The following is a 21,451-nucleotide window of genomic DNA, read 5'->3' as shown; positions in this document are numbered from 1 at the left end:
GAGTGAACAGAGCAGCCATTTTAATACATGTGCCGGACACTGGCCAATACGAGTTTCACAGCTACATGATGGCCACTCTGAACCCTGTGTTATTTGGTATCAAACAACTCAAAATGATAAATCCAAACTGGTACCAATATTGGATTTATTATAAAATGCACCCAGGGGGAGGTGCCCTCTGCAAAAGCTAACCACCATGGAATGGTTGCTGACCGGTCCTGACTAGCCTGCCACCACCATACACAAATCTGCACCCCTGGGGTCAGGGTCTCTGCCCTCTGGGATGTAGAACAAACCTTTTCTTGGGTGGAGGTGCTAACAACCCCCTCAGAAATGTGCACTGCCCTATTGGAGAGCTTCAAAGGACTTACTGCCCTTGAAACTCAGCCTCCAGGCCTGTTGCTAGCAGCAGATGGCCACCACCATTGAAAACCCCCACTTTTGGTGGGAGCAATGGCTGAAAACTCAAACAAAGTACATGAAGAGTGGCCCTATCTAGCATGCACTACCCCTACGGTGTTGCATGTGAGGTAGACGCTCCATTTCATTTTCCTCCATTTTGGATGTAAGGAAAATAGCCAATCAGGTGTAAGAAGTGACCGCTGCCTACCAGAAGTGATCAGTTAATGGGTGTAGCCACCCAAAGGTAGATGGCCCATTGGCCACTACCAGGTTCCCCCTAGAAACGTCCACTAAATACAGTATTTAGTGGGTATCCTTAGACCAAGAACTCAGATTAGATGGACAGCAGAAGATGAGCAACATGAAGATCCAAAGGCACGAGAACAGTGGACCTGCTGCACAAAGAAAAGATGCCAAACCTTCCCTGCTGCACCCAGGACCCGGCAATCGCTGCTGAGGACCTCTTGTCACAGTTGGACTCTTGCTCTGGCAAGACTGCTGGTTTAAGGATGACAGTACTTATGTTTGTAGGTGACTATGCCAATCCTACAACAAAACACAACTGTCGTCCCATCCTTTCTGCCTCACAAGCAGTACCTCACCAAAAAAAACCAAACAGTCAAAGGTGATTTGTGGCTGCCTTTACGCATGGACTCAAGAGTGTGACATCTCAGGGAGCATCATGGGTAAATGGAGAGTACCTCTTTCTCACAATAACAACATGTCTCCATCACACACAAGCAATGAAGAAGATGCAGTAAAGATGCAGTTAAGTTTCAATAGGTTTTATTTTAGTAAAACTGCAACCTGCGATAAGTTGCACGGGCTGCAATGATTAGGATAATGAACAGTGCAAGAAACAGAATGGTAAAGACAAGAGTCATAAATACAAAGACCGCCACCATCTTGCAATATCATGAAATAACATGAAGTATGTGATATGTCCTAATACCCTAGCATGGTAGGCCTAACCTCTAACCTAGAAGAGAGCTAGGTATGTTAAACCTCAGTCTGCCAATGTCAGGTCTATGAGAAGAGCCCCCAATCCTCGCTACCTTGGGATGAGATGTCTAGCTCAGACTCTGTAGGAATACGAAGACTGGGTCAGCGTCAAGGCGACGTGCTGCATCGATAGCAGTGATGGCATCTGGTCGGAATCCCTCTGACTATCTGATAAAGTGAGGAGTATTTATACAGATCTATTTGGACCCCTGATGTAGGTTTGTTCCTAAACAATAGATAACAAGGCGTGCTTGGGACGGTAATTAATATAAACAATTCCCTCTAAAGCATGAAGTGGGAAAGTCCCTAAAGTAAATAACTGCAGGTTGTTTGTCTTTGTCGCTTGATGCCTTAGCGCAGTGACACTGATAATGCAAACTAAAACAGGGGCCTAAGTCAAAACAAGGCAGCTATCTTAAAAGAATTAATTAAATAAATGGCTAAAACAGAGCAAGCTAAGTAGGGTAAAAGTCACTGGGTGACGGGGGCACAAGTCTGCAAGCCTCAGGCTCAGCTAACTCCTGTATCCCATTAAAACAAACTATCATTCAATACACTCTGGACAACTGGAAAAACTCCAAAGAACCCCAGAGCATCTCCAGGCTTTGCAAATTGCCAGAGAAGTCCTTCCAGAGTGGAGTAACCACTCTAAAACCACAAGGAACCAACAAGCCACTGAATTCCACTTCATTGACCGGTGACTAATTCCAGAACTGGATGCCACAGCTAGACCAAACATCACCATAAAGAACGCAAGGACAAGCCATGTCATTGTGCCAAGTTTGGTGACACTGCACCCTCCATCAGCAGAACCGTACTAATACCAAGGATATTGGTCATCTGAATTCAGACAACCCAAAAAACAGCCCACTCAGGACTGTAAAAGGACCAGGAGGAAATCCCAGTTGAGGGACTTTAAAAACAGCTCAGACCTCCCACCAGAGCATCCGGTTGTCCTGCAATTGACTCTGGAACCAACTTACCTCCTGCTTCTGAGGGCATCCTTGCGCACAGTTCCTGGCTCACCAATTTTCTCTGCACCCAGCCACCCTGTGCCCTGCACCGAAGATCAAGCTGTGCCCTGAGTGTCCATCACCCCTACCAACCTGTACACTCCAATGGGACTCCCATGATTCACCTTTAAACTTACCTGTGCAGTGCTTTTCCAAGTGGTCCCCCCGCGGTGGGCTTGCACCAGCTCCAGAGACCTTTTCCTGCTGCTCCTGCTGGAACCTGGAGACATCCAAACTCCTCTAGCTGTCACAGTGTGCCCACCGAAGGTCTCAACCATCCTGCTAAAGAAGAACTTGATAAGCCTACTGTATGATTTTATATGCATTTGTAAATGTTATCCTTCATTGATTCCTGTGGTGCGTAACTCTGCACAAAAAGACTATTTTTATAAAACTTCAAAAATTCATATCTCGAAAAGTACTTAACCAATTCTAATGATCTTGGTCTTAAAATGTTCATAAACCTCTGAAGTATTTTTATAAATTGAATTATTCCTTCGAGTGTGTGAGTTGCAAGATCAATGCTGTGTGTACAACAAATGCTTTGCACTTTTCCAAGATTGGCCTAACAGCACGACCAAGCTACCATAAAACTTAGAGCATTAGGTGGTCTAGTTTTTACCCCTGTAATCCAAAATATGGTTTCCTGGACCCCCTGCACAGTGTGCCCATCTTTTCACACTACATAGAGTGGCAGCCTCCTACAATAAGCAAACTAAATATGCCAATTGTGGATACATCAATGTTACCATGTTTGAGGGGAGTGAGCAAATGCACTAGTTTAGCAGTGGTAAAGTGCCCACAGTCCCCCGGCCAACAAAAACAGATCAGCAAAAGTGAGTAATGCAGATAAAAGGTTGTAGGAGGCTGGCCTGGCTTGTAGTGGGTACCAAAGGTACTTACACCTTGTGCCAGGTCCAGTTATCCCTTATTAGTAGAATAGAGGTGTTTCTAGCAGCTTAGGCTGATAGAAGGTAGCTATGGCTGAATTAGAAGACATGCAAAGCTCCTACTATACCACTTATATCATATGCACAAAATCATAAGAAAACACAATACACAGAGTTACTAAAAATAAAGGTACTTTATTTTTATGACAATATGCCACAGTATCTCAGTGAGTGCCCTCAGTAAGAAGGTAAGTAAAATACACAAGTTATATGTACACAACCACAAATAGGTAAGTAAGAGTCAGAAAAGTAATGCAAACAGTGTAGAATTACAATAGGTTGCAATAGGCAAGCATAGGTCTAGGGGCAACACAAACCATATACTCCAAAAGTGGAATGTGAATCACGAATGGGCCCCAGACCTATGGGAGCTTGTAGAGGGTCGCTGGGATTGTAAGAAAACAGTCAGGGTGTCCAAGATACCCCACCCCAAGACCCTCAAAAGTAGAAGTAAAGTACTCCTACTACCCCAAAAGAGCACAATAGTCGTGATAGGGGTATTCTGCAAGAACAACAAACACCAGCAGTGCACTGAAAACGGATTCCTGGACCTGAGGACCTGCAAAGCAAGGGGACCAAGTCCAATAGTTGCAACAGTTTCCAGGGGGGGCAGGAGCCCATGAAACCCCAGATGAAGATGCAAGGAAGCTGCCTCTGGATGGAAGAAGCTGAAAATTCTGCAAGAACAAAGAGGACTAGGAACTTCTGCTTTGGAAGGAAGATGTCCCACGTCGTGATGAAGGTTGCAGAAATACCACAAACAAGCCTTGCTAGCTGCAAGGGTTGCAGTAGAGGTTTTTGGGTGCTGCTGAGGACCAGGAAGGACCAGGATGTCACCCCTTGGAGGAGGAGACAGAGGGGGCACTCAGCAACTCAGAGAGCCCTCCTAGAAGCAGGCAGCACCCGCAGAAGTACCTGAAGAGGCACTTGGAAGATTTGTGAACCGGAGTCCACGCAGAATTACAAAATAAGGTCCCACTACGTCGGAGGCCTTCTCAGCGGGTTGAGCACTGCAGAACAGAGTGCTGGGGACCCAGGCTAGGCTATGCACAAAGGAAATCCTGGAAGAGTGCACAGAAGCCGGAGCAGCTGCAAATCACACTGTACACAGGTTTGCAGTCTAGTGTGGGGAGGCAAGGACTTACCTCCACCAAACTTGGACTGAAGAGCCACTGGACTGTGGGAGTCACTTGGGTAGAGTTACTATGTTCCAGGGACCACGCTCGTCAGGATGAGAGGGGACCCAGAGGACCGGTGATGCAGTCTTTTGGTGCCTGCGTTAGCGGGGGGAAGATTTTGTTGACCCACAGGAGATTTCTTCTGAGTTTCTGGTGCAGGGTGAAGGCAGGCGACACCCAGAGCATGCACCACCAGGAAGTCGAGAAAGCCAGCAGGATGAGGCACTACAATGTTGCTGGTAGTCGTCTTGCTACTTTGTTGCGGTTTTGCAGGCGTCCTGGAGCAGTCAGTGGTCAATCCTTGGTAGAAGTCAAAGAGGGAGATGCAGAGGAACTCTGGAGGGCTCTTGCATTAGTTATCTGAAGAATTCCCCAAAGCAGAGACCCTAAATAGCCAGAAAAGAGGTTTGGCTACCAAGGAAGGAGGATTTGCTACCAAGAAAGGTAAGAGCCTATCAGAAGGGGTCTCTGATGTCACCTGCTGGCACTGGCCACTCAGAGCAGTCCAGTGTGCCCCCAACACCTCTGTTTCCAAGATGGCAGACGTCTGGGACACACTGGAGGAGCTCTGGGCACCTCCCCTGGGAGGTACTGGTCAGAGGTGTGGTCACTCCCCTTTCCTTTGTCCAGTTTCGTGCCAGAGCAGGGCTGTGGGATCCCTGAACCGGTGTAGACTGGCTTATGCAAAGATGGGCACCATCTGTGCCCATCAAAGCATTTCCAGAGGCTGGGGGAGGCTACTCCTCCCCAGCCCTTCACACCTATTTCCAAAGGGAGAGGGTGTAACACCCTTTCTCAGATGAAATCCTTTGTTCTGCCTTCCTGTGCTGCCTGGTCCCCAGGAGGGCAGAAACCTGTCTGAGGGGTTGGCAGCAGCTGCAGTGGAAACCCCGGAAAGGCAGTTTGGCAGTACCCGGGTTCTGTGCTAGAGACCCGGGGGATCATGGAAATGTCCCCCCAATACCAGAATGGTATTGGGGTGACAATTCCATGATCTTAGACATGTTACATGGCCATGTTTGGAGTTACCATGGTGACGCCATACATAGTTAGTGACCTATGGAAAATGCACACATGTAATGGTGTCTCCGCACTCACAAAGTGCGTGAAATTTGCCCTGAACAATGTGGTGGCACCTTGGCTAGTGCCAGGGTGCCCACACACTAAGTAACTTTGCACCCAATCTTCACTAAGTGAAGGTTAGACATATAGGTGACTTATAAGTTACTTATGTGCAGTGTAAAATGGCTGCGAAATAACGTGGATGTTATTTTATGCAGGCTGCAGAGGCAGGCCTGTGTAAGAATTGTATGAGCTCCCTATGGGTGGCAAAAGAAATGCTGCAGCCCATAGGGATCTCCTGGAACCCAAATACCCTGGGTGCCTCAGTAGCAAATACAAGGAAATTATATGGGTGTACCAGTGTGCCAATGAGAATTGGTCAATTTAGTCACTAGCCTGCAGTGACAAATTTAGAAAGCAGAGAGAGCATAAACACTGAGGTTCTGGTTAGCAGAGCCTCAGTGATACAGTTAGGCACCACACAGGGAACACATACAGGGCACATACTATGAGCACTGGGGTCCTGCCTGGCAGGATCCCAGTGACACAAGGGCTAAAACATACATACAGTTAAATATGGGGGTAACATGCCAGGCAAGATGGTACTTTCCTACAAAGGTTGGGGTGAAGACCACCCTAAGGCTGTCAGGTCTAACTCTAGTTTACTGGAAAACACACCCGAGCATCCATCTAGGAGTGTTTTTAACTGTTCTTGGTGTGTAGGGTTGACTTTGCATTTTTATTGTTTCAATCTTGGTTTGGTTGTGTTTTGCGGAAAAAACTAATGTCTACGGTTTGCAAAATTGTTAGAAACATATTCATATTTTTGAAAGGGTTTAACTGAGGTGGCTCTTCCTATTTTTATAAAAGGTTAAAGTGATATATCTGCTACTCTGGTTTCCTATTTGAGACAACTGTTTGGCAGGTAACCGGAGTAACTTTGAGTAGCACCGGGAATGGACCTTGCCACCTGGTCAGAAGTTTGTTGCCTGAGGGTGATTATAGTATTAGGACCTTCTCCCCCTGATTAAATTATCTAAGAACAGCAGTTTTGTCATAGCCTAGTTTTTATTTCCCCTGTGCTTTCTTTAAGTTTAATCTACTTTACCCCAAAGGGCGTGAACGTCATCTTGTAGCTGAACTGCATAATCTAAAATGTTTTTTCCTTCATCTTCCTCCTTTTCTCATTGTTCCACAGTCATATCAAGAAGAGTATGGGGATCTGTGCCAAATACCAATTTGAATAGAGAAAACCCTGTAGAAGACTGTGCAAGAAAATTGATCGCACAGAAAACGACAGGAAGCTTCTTGTCCCAATCCCTCCCTGAACCACATACCACCTTCTCTAAGAGAATTTTAATGGTACAATGGTAGTGTTCAACCAAGGCATCAGTTTGAGTGTAGTACACAGATTTTCGAATCAGTATCATGTATATAACCTTACAGATCTGAGACATAAGTTGGGGCATGAAAGGAGTTGCTTGGTATGTCCACAATTCCCTGGGAAACCCCACTCGACAAAAGAACTCTACCATAGCCCAAGCTACCACTGTGGTTGGCATTCTAGTGAGGAGGATGGCTTCAGGATATCTAGAGGCGTAATCAACCAATATATATTGATTTCCTTTTTTGGGAAGGTATTAGGGGATCCGCCCTGGTGAAAGGCAAATCAATTATAGTGAGTAGTCATAAAGGTGCTTTTGAGTTGTGAGGGGGGTTGACTAGTTTGCATCATTTGCAGGAGGCACAATACCTTTGAATATCTAAATAAACCCTCAATCAAAAGAAGCTGCCTCAATAGATATTCCTCTGTTTTCTCACAACCACAGTGCCAACCCCCTACTTGGTTATGGGCTGTGAAACCTGTTGTCAAAATGTTAATAGAACCAAGAGTTGAACCTTCCTCCTATCCCCCTGGTTGACTGAACTATCTAAAAATCCTTTCTTTATGAATAAATAAGGTCCTACCTTTTCCTGGTCTTCCATAATGACCTGGACCCAGGCTTGGCTTAGATTATTATCATCTCGTTGGGGAGACCTGAAATGAGGTTGTGTATCTCCATACAGAAGTGTGGAAAAAGATAGTAAATGTGGGTTGCCATTTTGTTTCCCAGAAAATGAGGGGCATATTTATACTCTGTTTGCGCCGGAATTGCGTAGTTTTTTTTTACGCAAATCCGACGCAAAGCTAACTCCATATTTATACTTTGGCGTTAGACCTGTCTAGCGCCAAAGATCTTGGAGTTTGCGTCATTTTTTAGCATGGACACCTACCTTGCGTTAATGATATGCAAGGTAGGCGTTCCCGTCTAAAAAATGACTCCAAGGCATGTGCGCCTTATTTAAACTCCCGTGCAAAAATGACGCACGGGAATGGGCGGGTAAAAAAAAATGACATCCAGCCGCTTTTGCGTCATTTTTTAACGCCTGGTCAGGGCAGGCGTTAAGGGACCTGTGGGCTCGGAAGGAGCCCAGAGGTGCCCTCCCATGCCCCCAGGGACACCCCCTGCCACCCTTGCCCACCCCAGGAGGACGCCCAAGGATGGAGGGACCCATCCCAGGGAACTTAAGGTAAGTTCAGGTAAGTATTTTTTTTTTTTTTTTTTGTGGCATAGGGGGGCCTGATTTGTGCCCCCCTACATGCCACTATGCCCAATGACCATGCCCAGAGGACATAAGTCCCCTGGGCATGGCCATTGGGCAAGGGGGCATGACTCCTGTCTGTGCTAAGACAGGAGTCATTTCAATGGGGGTTGGGAGTAAAAACAAATGGCGCAAATCGGGTTGAGGCCAATATTTTGCCTCAGCCCTGACTTGCCCCATTTTTTGACACCCAAGCTCCATTTTCCCCTACGCCAGCGCTGCCTGGTGTGGGTCATTTTTTTTGACGCACACCAGTCAGCTGCGCCGGCTAACGTCATTCCATAAATAAGGCACCCGCATGGCGCTTTGGAATGGCGTTAGCTGGTGTTAAAATTTTTGAAGCACAACTGCGCTGGCGCAGTTGTGCGTCAAAAAGTATAAATATGGCCCTTAATGTTTATCATGGCCTCTCTCTGCCCTGGTTTACTTTCTTTTTGCCTTACCTCCCCATATGTCCTCGTCCTGACAGGTTGCCGCCTTTAACCACTCTATGTCTACATTGTCCTTTTTACTCTCAAATAACTTATCAGAGAACTGAGAGTAATCTGTTCCAATTATAGCATCCTCAACCATTTTCGGAAGGACTCCAGCTCTCACCACTTCAGCTTTGTCTCCCCATTTTATCTCCACTTGAGCTACCAGATATAACCTTATATCTCTGTGGACACAGGAAATGGCCAACTTTTAACCCAAAACATTTCTCTCAGAGGAACCCATTTCTTGTGTACTTCTGTCTGGTGACAGTCAATCTTACAATGCATCAACAGATTTCTATTTACCAGGAGCTTTCTTTTATAGGATTTGTTTTCCCCTCCTGTGTACATGACGTGGCCTCGTATTAAAACCACTTCCATGGGTTCTGGGGTAAGTGCTGCTTTTGGGGGGCAATAACTAGCTATATGACCCCATTTGGTGTACTGAAAGCACTGTGGACCTGGCCCCCCTTCTTTTCCGGGCAATTTAAAGGGCACTTTGTGTTCAACTGGAATTTTAAGGGGATTTTTAGGTGGTTTGTCCAAGAAGGGTTTGGCGCAGACTGTGACCTATCGGAACAGGTTCTAAAATCAGGGAACCTATGATATGTGCAAGCAAGTTTTATAGCACTGTTAACAGTTATATTGGGGTGTTGTCTTATCCACCTTCTTGTAAATCTGGGTTAAGCATCCAACAACTGCTCTAAGTAAATCTTGTAAGTGATTAAGTCAGTGGTAGCCATGGTGGGGGTTAACAGCCTGTTCCCCAAATCTTGAATCTTGCAGTCCAAAGCCCGGATATGATTACTGGGAGCCCATTTCTCTTTACAGAACTTGGTTTTATAGTATTCACTGTCATACCCCAATCTTTCCAGTCTAACTTTTTTGAATTCCACAAAGGGGTTTGTTCTGGAAGGTTTGGCAGCTTTGTAAGTTATTAGAAGTTAGATGATACCCAGAGAGTAGGGAAGCAACATACTATCCCTCCATTCTGATGGCCAGGGGGCAGTTATTGCAACCCTTTCCAAGTTGGTAAAAAACAAATTCTGGAACTTCATCCATCTGATACTTTTGCAGCACAGAAATGGGGACAACTGCTCACTAAAGCATCTGTCAGTTTCAGAAAGGCTAAGTCATGAGCCTGTTGAATATCAGTAATTTACACAGCCTTGGCTTTCAGGGTTGTATCTATACTTTCCCTGTCTCATTGTGCAGTCTGGGTCTGCTGTTCTAGAACCAATTGTGAGTGTCTTGGACCTTGAGTGAGTTATTGTATCATCTGTTCCATATTTACTGGTAGTCACTGTCTGAAACCTGTTACTGGGACCAAGACTCCACTTCTGACACCCTATGTAACAGGTTCAGACAGAAGAGACACAAGCCAGTCTTGTTGGAGTCTTTGTTTTTTTTTATTCTACACCCTTTTACATGACTTGATGAAGTTTTGAAGGTTATGATAACCCGTACATATAACAACCACAATTGAGTTTTAGATGTTCCAGAAAGTTCCTTCCCTCTTCTCAGGTTTCTTGGGTCTATCCCCTCTCCATCCTTTCACTCTCCCAGCCTCTCCTGTCACAGCTATGTAGACCCTTAGAAAAAAAGAGATCTTGAGAAACTGTTTCTATATCTCCTTTCTGTACCCTTCACTAGTGACCACCTCAGTACTCAGGTTTAATAGTGTGCTTTTCCTTTTAGAGCTCCTTTGACATGCCTTGTATGATGCCTGTTCCCCTATCCTAATTAGATACATCTCTTTCACGTCTGGAGTATCCAGCATCAAGAGAAACTCTCTGTTTAAATTACTGCCATTCATGCATTATGCAAACCAGAACTTGCCTGGTGCCACGGACCTGACCTCTGGCTATAACTGTAGGGACCTCAGCACTTCCTTCCCTAGGGTTGCTGGGCTGCACTTGCTTTCTTCGTCTCCTTCAGTGGAGGCAACTTCAGTCGACTCCCGGCCTCTCATTGTGGTTATCCTCAACGTGTGACACTAGAGTTGCAACCTTTGTCCACAGGTGGCCTTCCACCACAACCAGGTTGGAAAGGTTGTAGCTTCCTGTGGAGCCCCTGTCAAACCATGAAAGTTAAAAACAATATTGGATCAAACCGATATGTGAAATAGACCCTGAGTGGGTGTGTAGAGAGAGCATTGGGACTGCTCATTAACCTCACAAGATTGTATCATGGAGCAGCCATGGTCAATTGGGATGGCATATTACATGTCACAGCCACACAATCATATGTGCCTTTCTTTTCTTGTATGGCCCAAAATTATTGTCACTCCTATGCCACCTGTCAGTCCCATAGTTCTGGAAAAGGCTCAAGTCCCCCCCCCACCGCTGCTATCCCTCACACTGAGGGTACCTAGTGCACTTCCAGAAGATGTCATGATGCACATCCTTTTGTTTGTCTTTGTGATTGTCATTATGGCTTTAGGATAGCTGGAAGTTTGCCCATGTGTCAGAGCAGATGAAATTAAAGTAGCTAAATGCCTACTTAAAAATTGTATTCTACAATTCTTGATACTTAAATGAATCTCAAGGGATTGAGAAACACACTACATTTCAGTGATGGTGCATACTACCCGGAATCAAGAGGAAAGGAACATTGGCACCCTCAAGACTAAGATGGCAAAGATATGTACAGAGATACAATTGAAATGGCCTGATACCCTATCCTTAGGACCATGGTTCTTTACAAAGGTAATCACTCAGAAAACTAAGGACACAATTTAGATCTTGGTGGAATTGGTCCCGACATTGCTTTTCCGTCAGAAATTCCATCCACTAACTAGGCAGTCTGCGTGCTTTATTTAGATGCAGGTGGGCCCATAGAAGAAAGTCCGAATTTTATACCCATGTTGGTGGCTCCAAATGTAAAAGCAGCTGTTGCCGGGACCACAGCCAGTTTTCCTGCCAGGCCACTTGCAATGTGCCTTCCTGCTGACATAACTGTTGTGGGGCAACCCCCAACCTGAGGTTGTGGATTGGAAGGGATAGAAGCTTGAAAACTTACGCTTTCATCTTTCCTCACTTGTTAAGTCACTCTTGCAAGCAAAAGTATTATAATGTGAAATGCATATGTGTGAAATGTGGTTATTTAGGAAATTTAACAAAACACACCTGTTTCTTGTATTTACATTTACAAATTTGGTGCAAGCTGCCTTCATGCTAATGGAAACCTACACAAAAAGTCACACTAGTTCTAAAGTCAAAATGTGTACATACCAATGTATTCCATCATTTTTCCTATACTATCAAATCAGATACAAATGCGTTGCACATTTTTTTCAACAACATAAATGTAATAAATTGTAGAAATTGTATGACACAAGGCAAAACGTTCATTCACAAGAAATGTAAGATCAATACTACTTCTAAAATAAAAATAACTCATATGTGTATTAATGTCACATTCACCCTTGTCTAGTGCATTTCCTATGTATCATAAAATGTTATTGAACTCAATTTTTTTCATGTGTAATAATGTGTTCATTTTTATCACTGATTAGTTTAAAATAAACACACTTCCATTAATATGTAAAGAAAAATTCAATTTTTTTTATTTTGGTGTAACTGTCCATTCTCATGATGAATGCATGCACCACAATTGCCATGTACATAACAAATGTTTATCAGTAATGTATGCACTGTACAAAATGTTACCTGAAAAGCATTTTTGTGTTTTCTGTCATAACAAAGTAATTTCAAGTATCACACATTTTCATAATTAACATTGTTTATGATCAATGACTTTTAAAGAAATTACAATGCCAGGAAAAAGTTTGTAAAAGAAAATTATTTTTATTCAGAAATGAGATATGTCTCTCAAATCTTTATGATAACTGCAACAATAGGAAACATAATTTATGCACAGCATCAACTTGTTGCATTTTGGCCCAGAACTTGCCACCTACATACACTGTAAAGGGTTACCCTCCTCAGGAAGGGGCATCTAGTGGGCACAGAGCAGGCACCTCAAGGGGACTTTTTCGGAGAGGTGGGTTTGGGTGTCACAGGGCTCTGGGACAGTTAAGATGTGAATTTTGGTGGAGGAGTATGTGTAGGAGGGGTGGGAGAGGATAAGGTTTGGGAGGTAGAAGGAGATGGAGTGGTGATATGTGTGTCTGTCAGTTTTGCAGGTGCATGTGGGTCTGGGTATGTGGTGTGTTTGGATGTATTTTTCTTCGAAGGTGTATGGTGTTCAGGTGAGTGTGTGCATTTGGGTTTAGTTGGTGTTGTGTGTGTGTGTGCTTTTGTGTGTGTCTGTTTGGATGAGAGTGCTGTTGATGTGGTTGGTGTGGTTGTTGTGCATGTGTCTATGTTTTGCAGCTGCATGTGTGTCTGGTGTATGTTTGGATGTGTGTGGTTTAGCAGGTGTTTGGTGTTCTGTTGATTGTATGCGTTTGGATTTGGTGAGTGTTGTCTTGCGTATAGGTGTGCATTTGCGAGTGTGTTTGGATGAGTGTGCTGTTGAAATGATGTTGTGCTCGTGGTGCTTGTGGGTGTTCTGGTGGTTGTAGGTGCGCTGGTCATTGTGGTGATTGTGGGTGTGGTGGTGGTTGTTGATGTGGTGGTGGTGCCTTTGGGTGTGGTGGGTATTGTGATGTTTGTGGGTGTAGTAGTGGGTGTGGTGGTTGCGGTTATAGTTATGGTGCCTGTGGCCAGTAGAGTGTGTATGTTGGATGGGTGTTTGTCTGTGTTTCTTTGTGTGTTTGTGCTTAAGTATATTTGTGGGTGTGCTGCTTCTGTCTATTGGAGAGGGTGCCTATAAAGAAGTGAGTGTGCTTATGATAAGGGTGGGGGTTAGGATTTGGGATGAGAAAGGGAGCAGTGCTGGGGCACAAGGTTTGGTTGGTTAGGGGACTGTGGTCAGTGCAGAGGCTATTTTCTGCAAGCGCTCTCTGCATGCCAGACATTGAACTGTGAATGGCATCCAGAAATGCAACCATTTGTTGCATTTGGCAACTAAGACCCTGGATGCCATTCATGATCAGAGTCTGGCCTACAGAAATGCTGTGTAACATATCAATAGCCTCTTCACTTAGCACAGCTGGGGTTACAGGGGCATAGGTGCCTACGGCCAGGGAGACGCCAGCCTTTTAGGGGTCAGCTTTGACCAACTCTGTGAGAGCAAGAAGAAGGGTGGAGATGGGAATCTGGGCGGTAGACAAGGAGATGTTACAGGTCCTATAAGGTCTGCCACCGGGGAACATCCTTTTTTCCGACTTTTTTTTTCCAAAAGTCGTGGTTAACGAAAGCGCAACAACGCTTTTTTTAATCACGACTCCGGTTTTTTGTGCCTTAACTACGTATGTTCTGAACAACGAACATGCGTGGTTAAGGTACAAAGAAGTGAGTTGGCGAAGGTAAGTGGTGGGTTTAGGTTTTGGGGAGTGGGTGGGGGGTCAGGGGGTTTTAGGTTTTGGGGTGGGGTTGGGGGGGTGGGGCGTTTTTGGTTTTGGGGAGTGGGTGGGGGTCAGGGGGTTTTAGGTTTTGGGGTGGGGTTGGGGGGGTGGGGCGTTTTTGGTTTTGGGGAGTGGGTGGGGGGTCAGAGGGTTTTAGGTTTTGGGGTGGGGTTGGGGGGGGTGGGGTGAGGGATGTAGGGTGAATGGTGCCTATTGCTAATGATTTTATCAGGAATGCCTTTACAACGAAATATCGTTGTTAAGGCATTCGTGGTAAAATCATTAGTAGTAGCAACGATGTCGGTGTTCCGACCTCGTTGTTAAGGCAGTAGTTGTTTTTGAAGTCGTTGTTTCATCGTACAGTCCTGCCACCACTAGTGACTGGTTGCTTGTGGAGGCCTCCGAAGAAGATGATGAGCTGGTGGCCTCTGTTCCAGTCCCTTCACCCTCCATACCATTGGGTTCATTGGTTTCTGATATCTCGCCACCCGACACACAGTGGCCAGCTGCTTCTCCACCTTTGTGGCCAATGTTCCCTTCACCTGCTCCAGAAGATGCTGAAAAGACATATACTGTTTCAAAAGACAGAGCCAACCCAGTAACCCTGGGACCTGGCTAAGAAATATAAGTTTTTTTTTGTTTGTTCATCGGTTTCTGATGTCTCACCACGCGACACACAGTGGCCAGCTGCTTCTCCAACTTTGTGGCCAATGCCCCCTTAACCTGCTTGGGAAGATGCTGAAAAGACATATACTGTTTCAAAAGACAGAGCCAACCCAATAACCCTGGGACCTGGGTAAGTAATAACATAACAACAAACAAAGGTCCCCGCCCTCCCCAGGGGAAGTGTAATCCTCCACTCCCACGGCAGTGGTTGTACCACTAAAACCCTCTGACTCAATATTCATTTCCAAATCCATTTTATTTGAAAAAATATTTAAACTGAACAACTGAAATAAAATACTACATCAGATGGTCCCAAAAAGTGCAGATGCAGTGCAAGTTACATGAAAAGACAGACTTTTTTCGTATATGTGTAAAAATAATGATCATGAGGTCTGTTCAAAAAACATTTCTTACCTTTTACATGGTTCAAGGCTTTCAAACTCAGGTATACTTTACCATTACCTCATGCTTGTAGGGAGCATCTTCAGGACCCATTTGCTCACAGTTTAGTCATTTCTTTGAATTTTATCCAGAAATTGCTTAACACCTCTGGATAGTGCAGATTGTCTGATTTGAACAGTGAACACATGTTACAAAATCAATATCCAGCAAAGAAATACATGTTCATTGCCCATCTGCAAAGGTCCCTTTTGGTGAAATCAGTCTCTTCAGGAATGATTTATCATCTGGACATAACAAAGGTGTAAAAAGCTGGTTTTGTGAATGTGTTACTCTGTCACCAATTTGTACACATTCGTCTCAGTTTGACTCAAAAATGTATACCTATCAAAATCATGTTTGAAAAAACAGATTGGCTTGCATGCACATTTGTGAAGGAGTAAGGTATCATGCCAATCTGCAACGTTTAACATATATTGAGTTGTACTTTTTAGTGCAAACATATTTGTTATATGTTGTCATTAAAAAAAGTACACATTGTTCTCATCTTCCTAGGTATTTTGGCTTACATGCTTACTAAAGTTTGTCTATCATATCAACTCACCAATGTGACTTTTGGAACATCCACTGTATCACATGTCAATTTAATGCTATGTCACCTGTAATTGGGCCAACGGAATGTCCTTCACAATTGTGATGGAGCATTACACCTAACACAATCATACATTATCACCTGTTTGGTATAACTGCCCCTTAGAACATCAAAAATGAATGTACTTGTTTAGGTAGGCATGTGCCTGCTCAAAACAGTCCTCTGGTAGTGATCAGAAACATAGTGGTATCATGTTTAAACAAATATACAAAACATCATCATACATGTCATTCAAAACTTACACCTTCATGTTCATGCTGCCGTTGGACTCTCAACTGCCCATCAAGTTGGGATTAGGCCACCGCAAGCCATTACAGGGGGTCAGGGTGCAGTACACATGCTTCCCATGTTGAGAGGACTGGCCAAGCTGGTCCTCTTCTGGTGTTGTGGTCCAACATCATAGGTCCTCGCACCTCTTCCTGCAAAGGATATTGTGCCGCTTTTATACCCCCAGGGTCCGCACCTTCCTTGCAATGGCCTTCCAGATGTTTTTTTTCTGATGGGTGTTGACCTGTATGGATACAAGAAAATGAAAGAAAAAATATTGTGAGGTTTTGTTTATTGGCATTGATATAACACAATTTTGAAAAACCCATCACAAGCATTTCTAAAATGTTAATGCAGCGTATTAATTGAAATTTATTTCGATCAAGAAACCAAACAATTGTAGTGACCTGTTGAGTACCCTTATCCCTTTTCATGTCATTATTTTACTAATCCAGACAACTAACATCATCTAGGCAAGAGGTCTGAGAAATTTTCTGCAGTGAGATGTACTTCTGATCAGTGAAAAACATTGTGAGCTATTGAACGCTATACAACTTGGGCATTCATCCCACACACCCAGCTTCATTGGCTTAGTGCCTAAAGTTTTTAGAGCCAGATGCTCTGGTTTGAAACGAATATAATGACTAAGGGCACTATGAAAGGGCAGCCATGTGTGTTAGTGAGAGCGTGGTCTTTGGTGATGTATAAACGTGTTTGTGTAGGAATGGGATACATTTTTATAGGTGACTGACAGCCTGTGTTGTATGTACTTGCAGCACAGGACATACCATTCACCATATGTGGCACATTACGTGCATTACACAAACATACAAGCTGAAAAATGAGAGAAATTTAAAGTTCAGAAATTTATTTTGCAGACTAGTTCATAATCATACGTGCCTAGATTCCAAGGTCCATGCAGTATGTACTGTCCCAGTCCAGAATTTTTCCTTCGGATTCTAGTCTTGTTTTATAATGGAATAAACAAGACTACAAGTCCCACAATTCAAATATGAAAACTGGCCTTGAGCAGCACATCACACATGAAGCTGGGAGACTTGGCAGAGCTGCATCACATTGAATAATGTTTCTGCACTTTACTTTTTTATCATTTGAACAAATGGCTGTATTTTACACTTACACTCAAGGCACAGTATCTACTGGCCACTGGGAGTAAGGGGCATCCAGTTTGTAAACTCAAAACCTTGAAGTGAGTACATTGAAATTTAAAATTTACTCAATCATCAAGGTAACCTTTCATTTAATTTTTGTAGCATTTAAAAGTGTTCAGAATCATCATTTTGTTCATAGCTCCAGTATTGAATGGACTTCACTCCAATTCACTCAGGAACTTAAAGTGACATTTTAGCCTGCAAGTCAAACAAAACAAGTTATTTAGAAATATATTTTCTTTTTAAACATGTACCTGTTCCTCTGGTGAGCCAAGCAGCTGGTTGTACAGGGATAGGACCTCCGTAGTCAGCAAATTGAGATCCTCTGCTGAGAAGTTAGGGGCCCGGTGACCTGCTTTTCTGAGCACTATGGCTCCCAGAGTTTAGAAACTTCAGCAATCATAGAGGAAATGTTGTTGTCTGCAGTGTTAGGAGGCTTTTTTTATATGCTGGGTACGTGTACACAGCATACATGAGACAGACACATCCATTGACTTTTGCATGTTACTGTCACACGTTACCTATGGCTGTGTCCGTCATGGAGTTTTACACCTATCTTCAAGGACACTCTCAGATGCATTTTGTTATCGATGACAACCCTACATCTTTCATGAAGCACCTCACCTCAACATCCAGCTACAACCTGATGCCAAGAAAATGATCAGAGGCACTCTAGTATACAGATCCCCGGGACCCTGACCTGCCTTTTGCGATGCCATCCCCAACATCATTACTCATCTAGCAATCGACTCCAACCACTAACTCCCACTCTGTGACCTCAATTTCCACATCAATGACCCAATGATGCCAACTCCACCACTCTCCTGGAGAGCGTGAGCAACATCGGCTGCATCCAACTGGTTACTGAACCCACGCAAAAAGTCGGACACACCCCATCTTGCCCTCCAGTGACAGAGTCACATTCAGTCACATCACCTAACTCATGTGGTCTGACATCCAACCACACCATCATCCACTTCACCATCTTTGGCGTACCGTACACCATCACTAAGTACCAAAGGCCCAATCACCACAGCTGGAACAGAAACACAGTGGAGGCAGGGCCTAGGTACCTCCCAACCCAATGCCTCATCGGACCTAGAACAGGGTGTCCAGAACTTCTCCACCAGGATACCAAATGTGCTGACAGAGTCACTCAGCCGAAGCCAGCCAGAACCAACAAAACCTTAGGACAAGCCAACTGGTAGACCCAGAGCTCAGAAACAAAAAGCACAGCTGATACTGACTCAAGAAGTGATGGATTTAGCAACTATCACCTGCAAATCAAGGAAGCCAAGAGAGCAGCCATCACAGCCAGCATCAACACAGCAGCCAACCACATGAAAGAACTATTCACAATAGTCAAAACATACCCCAACCTGATAGCCACAGAGCTCATGATTCACCCTTCCCAAGAACTCTGAGACACCCTCTTGGACTACTTTTACAGCAAGAACACCACCATCTACAACAACTTCAACCCCCAACCTACAGTCCTCAACCTCAGCAGACTTGACCAACTTCTCATACCAACTGGACAATCACCACATGGACACCACTCACCACACAATCCACGTCGGACATCATGGGGGTCATTCTGACCCTGGCGGTAAAAGGTTCCTACCGCCGGTCAGAAGACCGCCATTATACCACCGCGGCCGCGGTAAACCGCCACGGTCATTCTGACCCACAACTGCCAACCCGCCAAAAACCCGACATCCACGGAAGGCCGCCTCATCAGCGGTCAGCGATAAACTGGAGATGACCAAACCTCCACCGTCACGCCAACACAAACACGCCCATGCCATTACGACCCATGAATCCACGCGGCGGTCTTTCATCCGCGGTATTCCATTGGCGGTACACACCGCCGCGCTCAAAATACACACACCCATACAAAACACAGCCACATTGGACAATTCCAAATACACGCACCTGATACACATACACACAACACTCCCACACACCCATCACCATATAAAACACACACCCACATCACCCACAAACCCCCACAAATCGAAATTCAGAGACAAGGCGCAATACACACAGATAGAGCACAGGAAACGCAAACCACAACACACACAGGAACCCAACATCATCACCCACACCACATCTACGCACACATCACCACACACCACCACTCACATCACCACAAACAGCACCCCACACCTCATCCACACCACCCCATGGCACCTCAAAGACACCCCAGGTTCTCGGACCAAGAACTCAGGGTCATGGTGGAGGAAATAATAAGGGTAGAGCCCCAGCTCTTCGGCACACAGGTGCAGCACACCACAATAGCCAGGAAGGCGGAGCTATGGCAAAGGATCGTCGACAGGGTCAACGCTGTGGGACAGCATCCCAGAAATCGGGAAGACATCCGAAAGCGTTGGAACGACCTACGGGGGAAGGTGCGGTCGATGGTGTCAAGACACAACATAGCTGTGCAGAAGACTGGCGGCGGACCCCCAACCACTCCACCCGAATTCACAGCATGGGAGCAAGAGGTCTTGAACATCCTGCATCCTGAGGGCCTCGCTGGAGTAGCCGGAGGAATGGACTCTGGTAAGTCTCATCTCAACTACTTCACCCCCCCAACCACCAGCATGCCAACCCACACCCCCACCCTCACCCCCAACACACATCCTCCCTGCCAATGTCTCACCAGCACAACCCACCCAACCCAACACCAATCCCTGAATGCCAACACAAACCATGGACACCCATCACCTAAGCATGACCACTGCACATACCCATCCCCCCCACAAACCACCCTCACAACTCCTCCCACAAGGGAATGCCAGCACTGGGGGACAAGGGCACGCACAAATCGCACGCCATGGCACACACAGAAGCAATAACCATACTCTTTTACCCCTGCAGGGCCCGAACATCAACACACCGGCCAGGAGGGTCCAGATTTGTCCATCCCACCCCCAGAACAGGCCCCCAGTGATGACAGCAGCTCTGTCGACCTAGAACCTGATGACCAGCCTGGACCATCGGGGACCTCTGGACAGTCGGTTCCCCACACACAGACACAGGCCACAGCAGACCCAACCCCCTCTGGGAATACCAGCACAGCTCCCACCCAGCGGGCCCATGCCTCTGTCTCCAGGACAGGTCAAGCAGCGGTGTGTCTACCACTACAGGGCACCCAGGGTAACCCACCACCCCAACAACAACAGGGACCTGGGGGCAGTGGTAGTGGGCACACCGTCCAGGGGACAGAGGCCCAGGGAAACAGGGGAACTGGGAGGGCTGCTGTGCGACGGGGGGGACAGGCCCAGGGAACCGACTCCCCAAGAGGCCCTCACCACCATCATGGGAGCATACCACCACTCCCAGGAGACGATGGCGACGGTACTGGCCAGGTTCCAGGAGATCCAGGCACAGCAGGAGGAACGGTACATGGGGTTCAGAGACGAACTGAGGAACATTGGTTCCGCAATGGGGACCATCGCCCTGGCCCTCAACCAGATAGTCACCACATTGCGGGACCATGTGGCACCACAAAGGGCCCCTGTCACTAGCCAGGACCACGAACAGCCTACCACCTCCGCCGGCGGTAGTGGACAGGAGGCCCCCACACAACGACAGGCCACCAGAACCCCACCTCCTGCTGAAGATCAACCATCCCCCAAGCGGAACCTGAGATCACACAAGAAGACAGAGAAGCATGCCAAGACCCCCGCCAGCATAAGATACCCCCTGATGTCATCCCACTGTCCCACATCGTCACCCTGTCAAACCTTAAACAGCTCCTGCTCCATCCTTCCACAGGCATATGGACAATGCACCTGTGAGACTGAGAACTGGACTCTGCCATGGACATTACTCCACCCCCCACCCATCACCGTTTTACTATCATGGACCTATATGTAGCACTTAAAATAAATCACTAATTGCACTTCAAAAATCAGGAGTCTGCTTGTATTCTTATCAAATGTATCACACATAACGGTGCAATAATGTTCAGTTACATTGTGATGACAACATACCAATGTCAATAAGCATTAGTCCATGGGCAAACAAAGCAGAAGTCACGCAGTGGGTCATACAGCTCTGAAAAGGGAAGGGAAAGTCAAAAATCAGTTAAAAGAAACTGGGGGGAAACACAGAAACTAGAGATGCAGGAGGCCAGAAGTAAATGTAAAAT

This window comes from Pleurodeles waltl, chromosome 8, assembly GCF_031143425.1.
Source record: "Pleurodeles waltl isolate 20211129_DDA chromosome 8, aPleWal1.hap1.20221129, whole genome shotgun sequence".
In the NCBI taxonomy this organism is placed as follows: Eukaryota; Metazoa; Chordata; class Amphibia; order Caudata; family Salamandridae; genus Pleurodeles; species Pleurodeles waltl.
Note: the sequence above shows the minus strand (reverse complement) of the source record.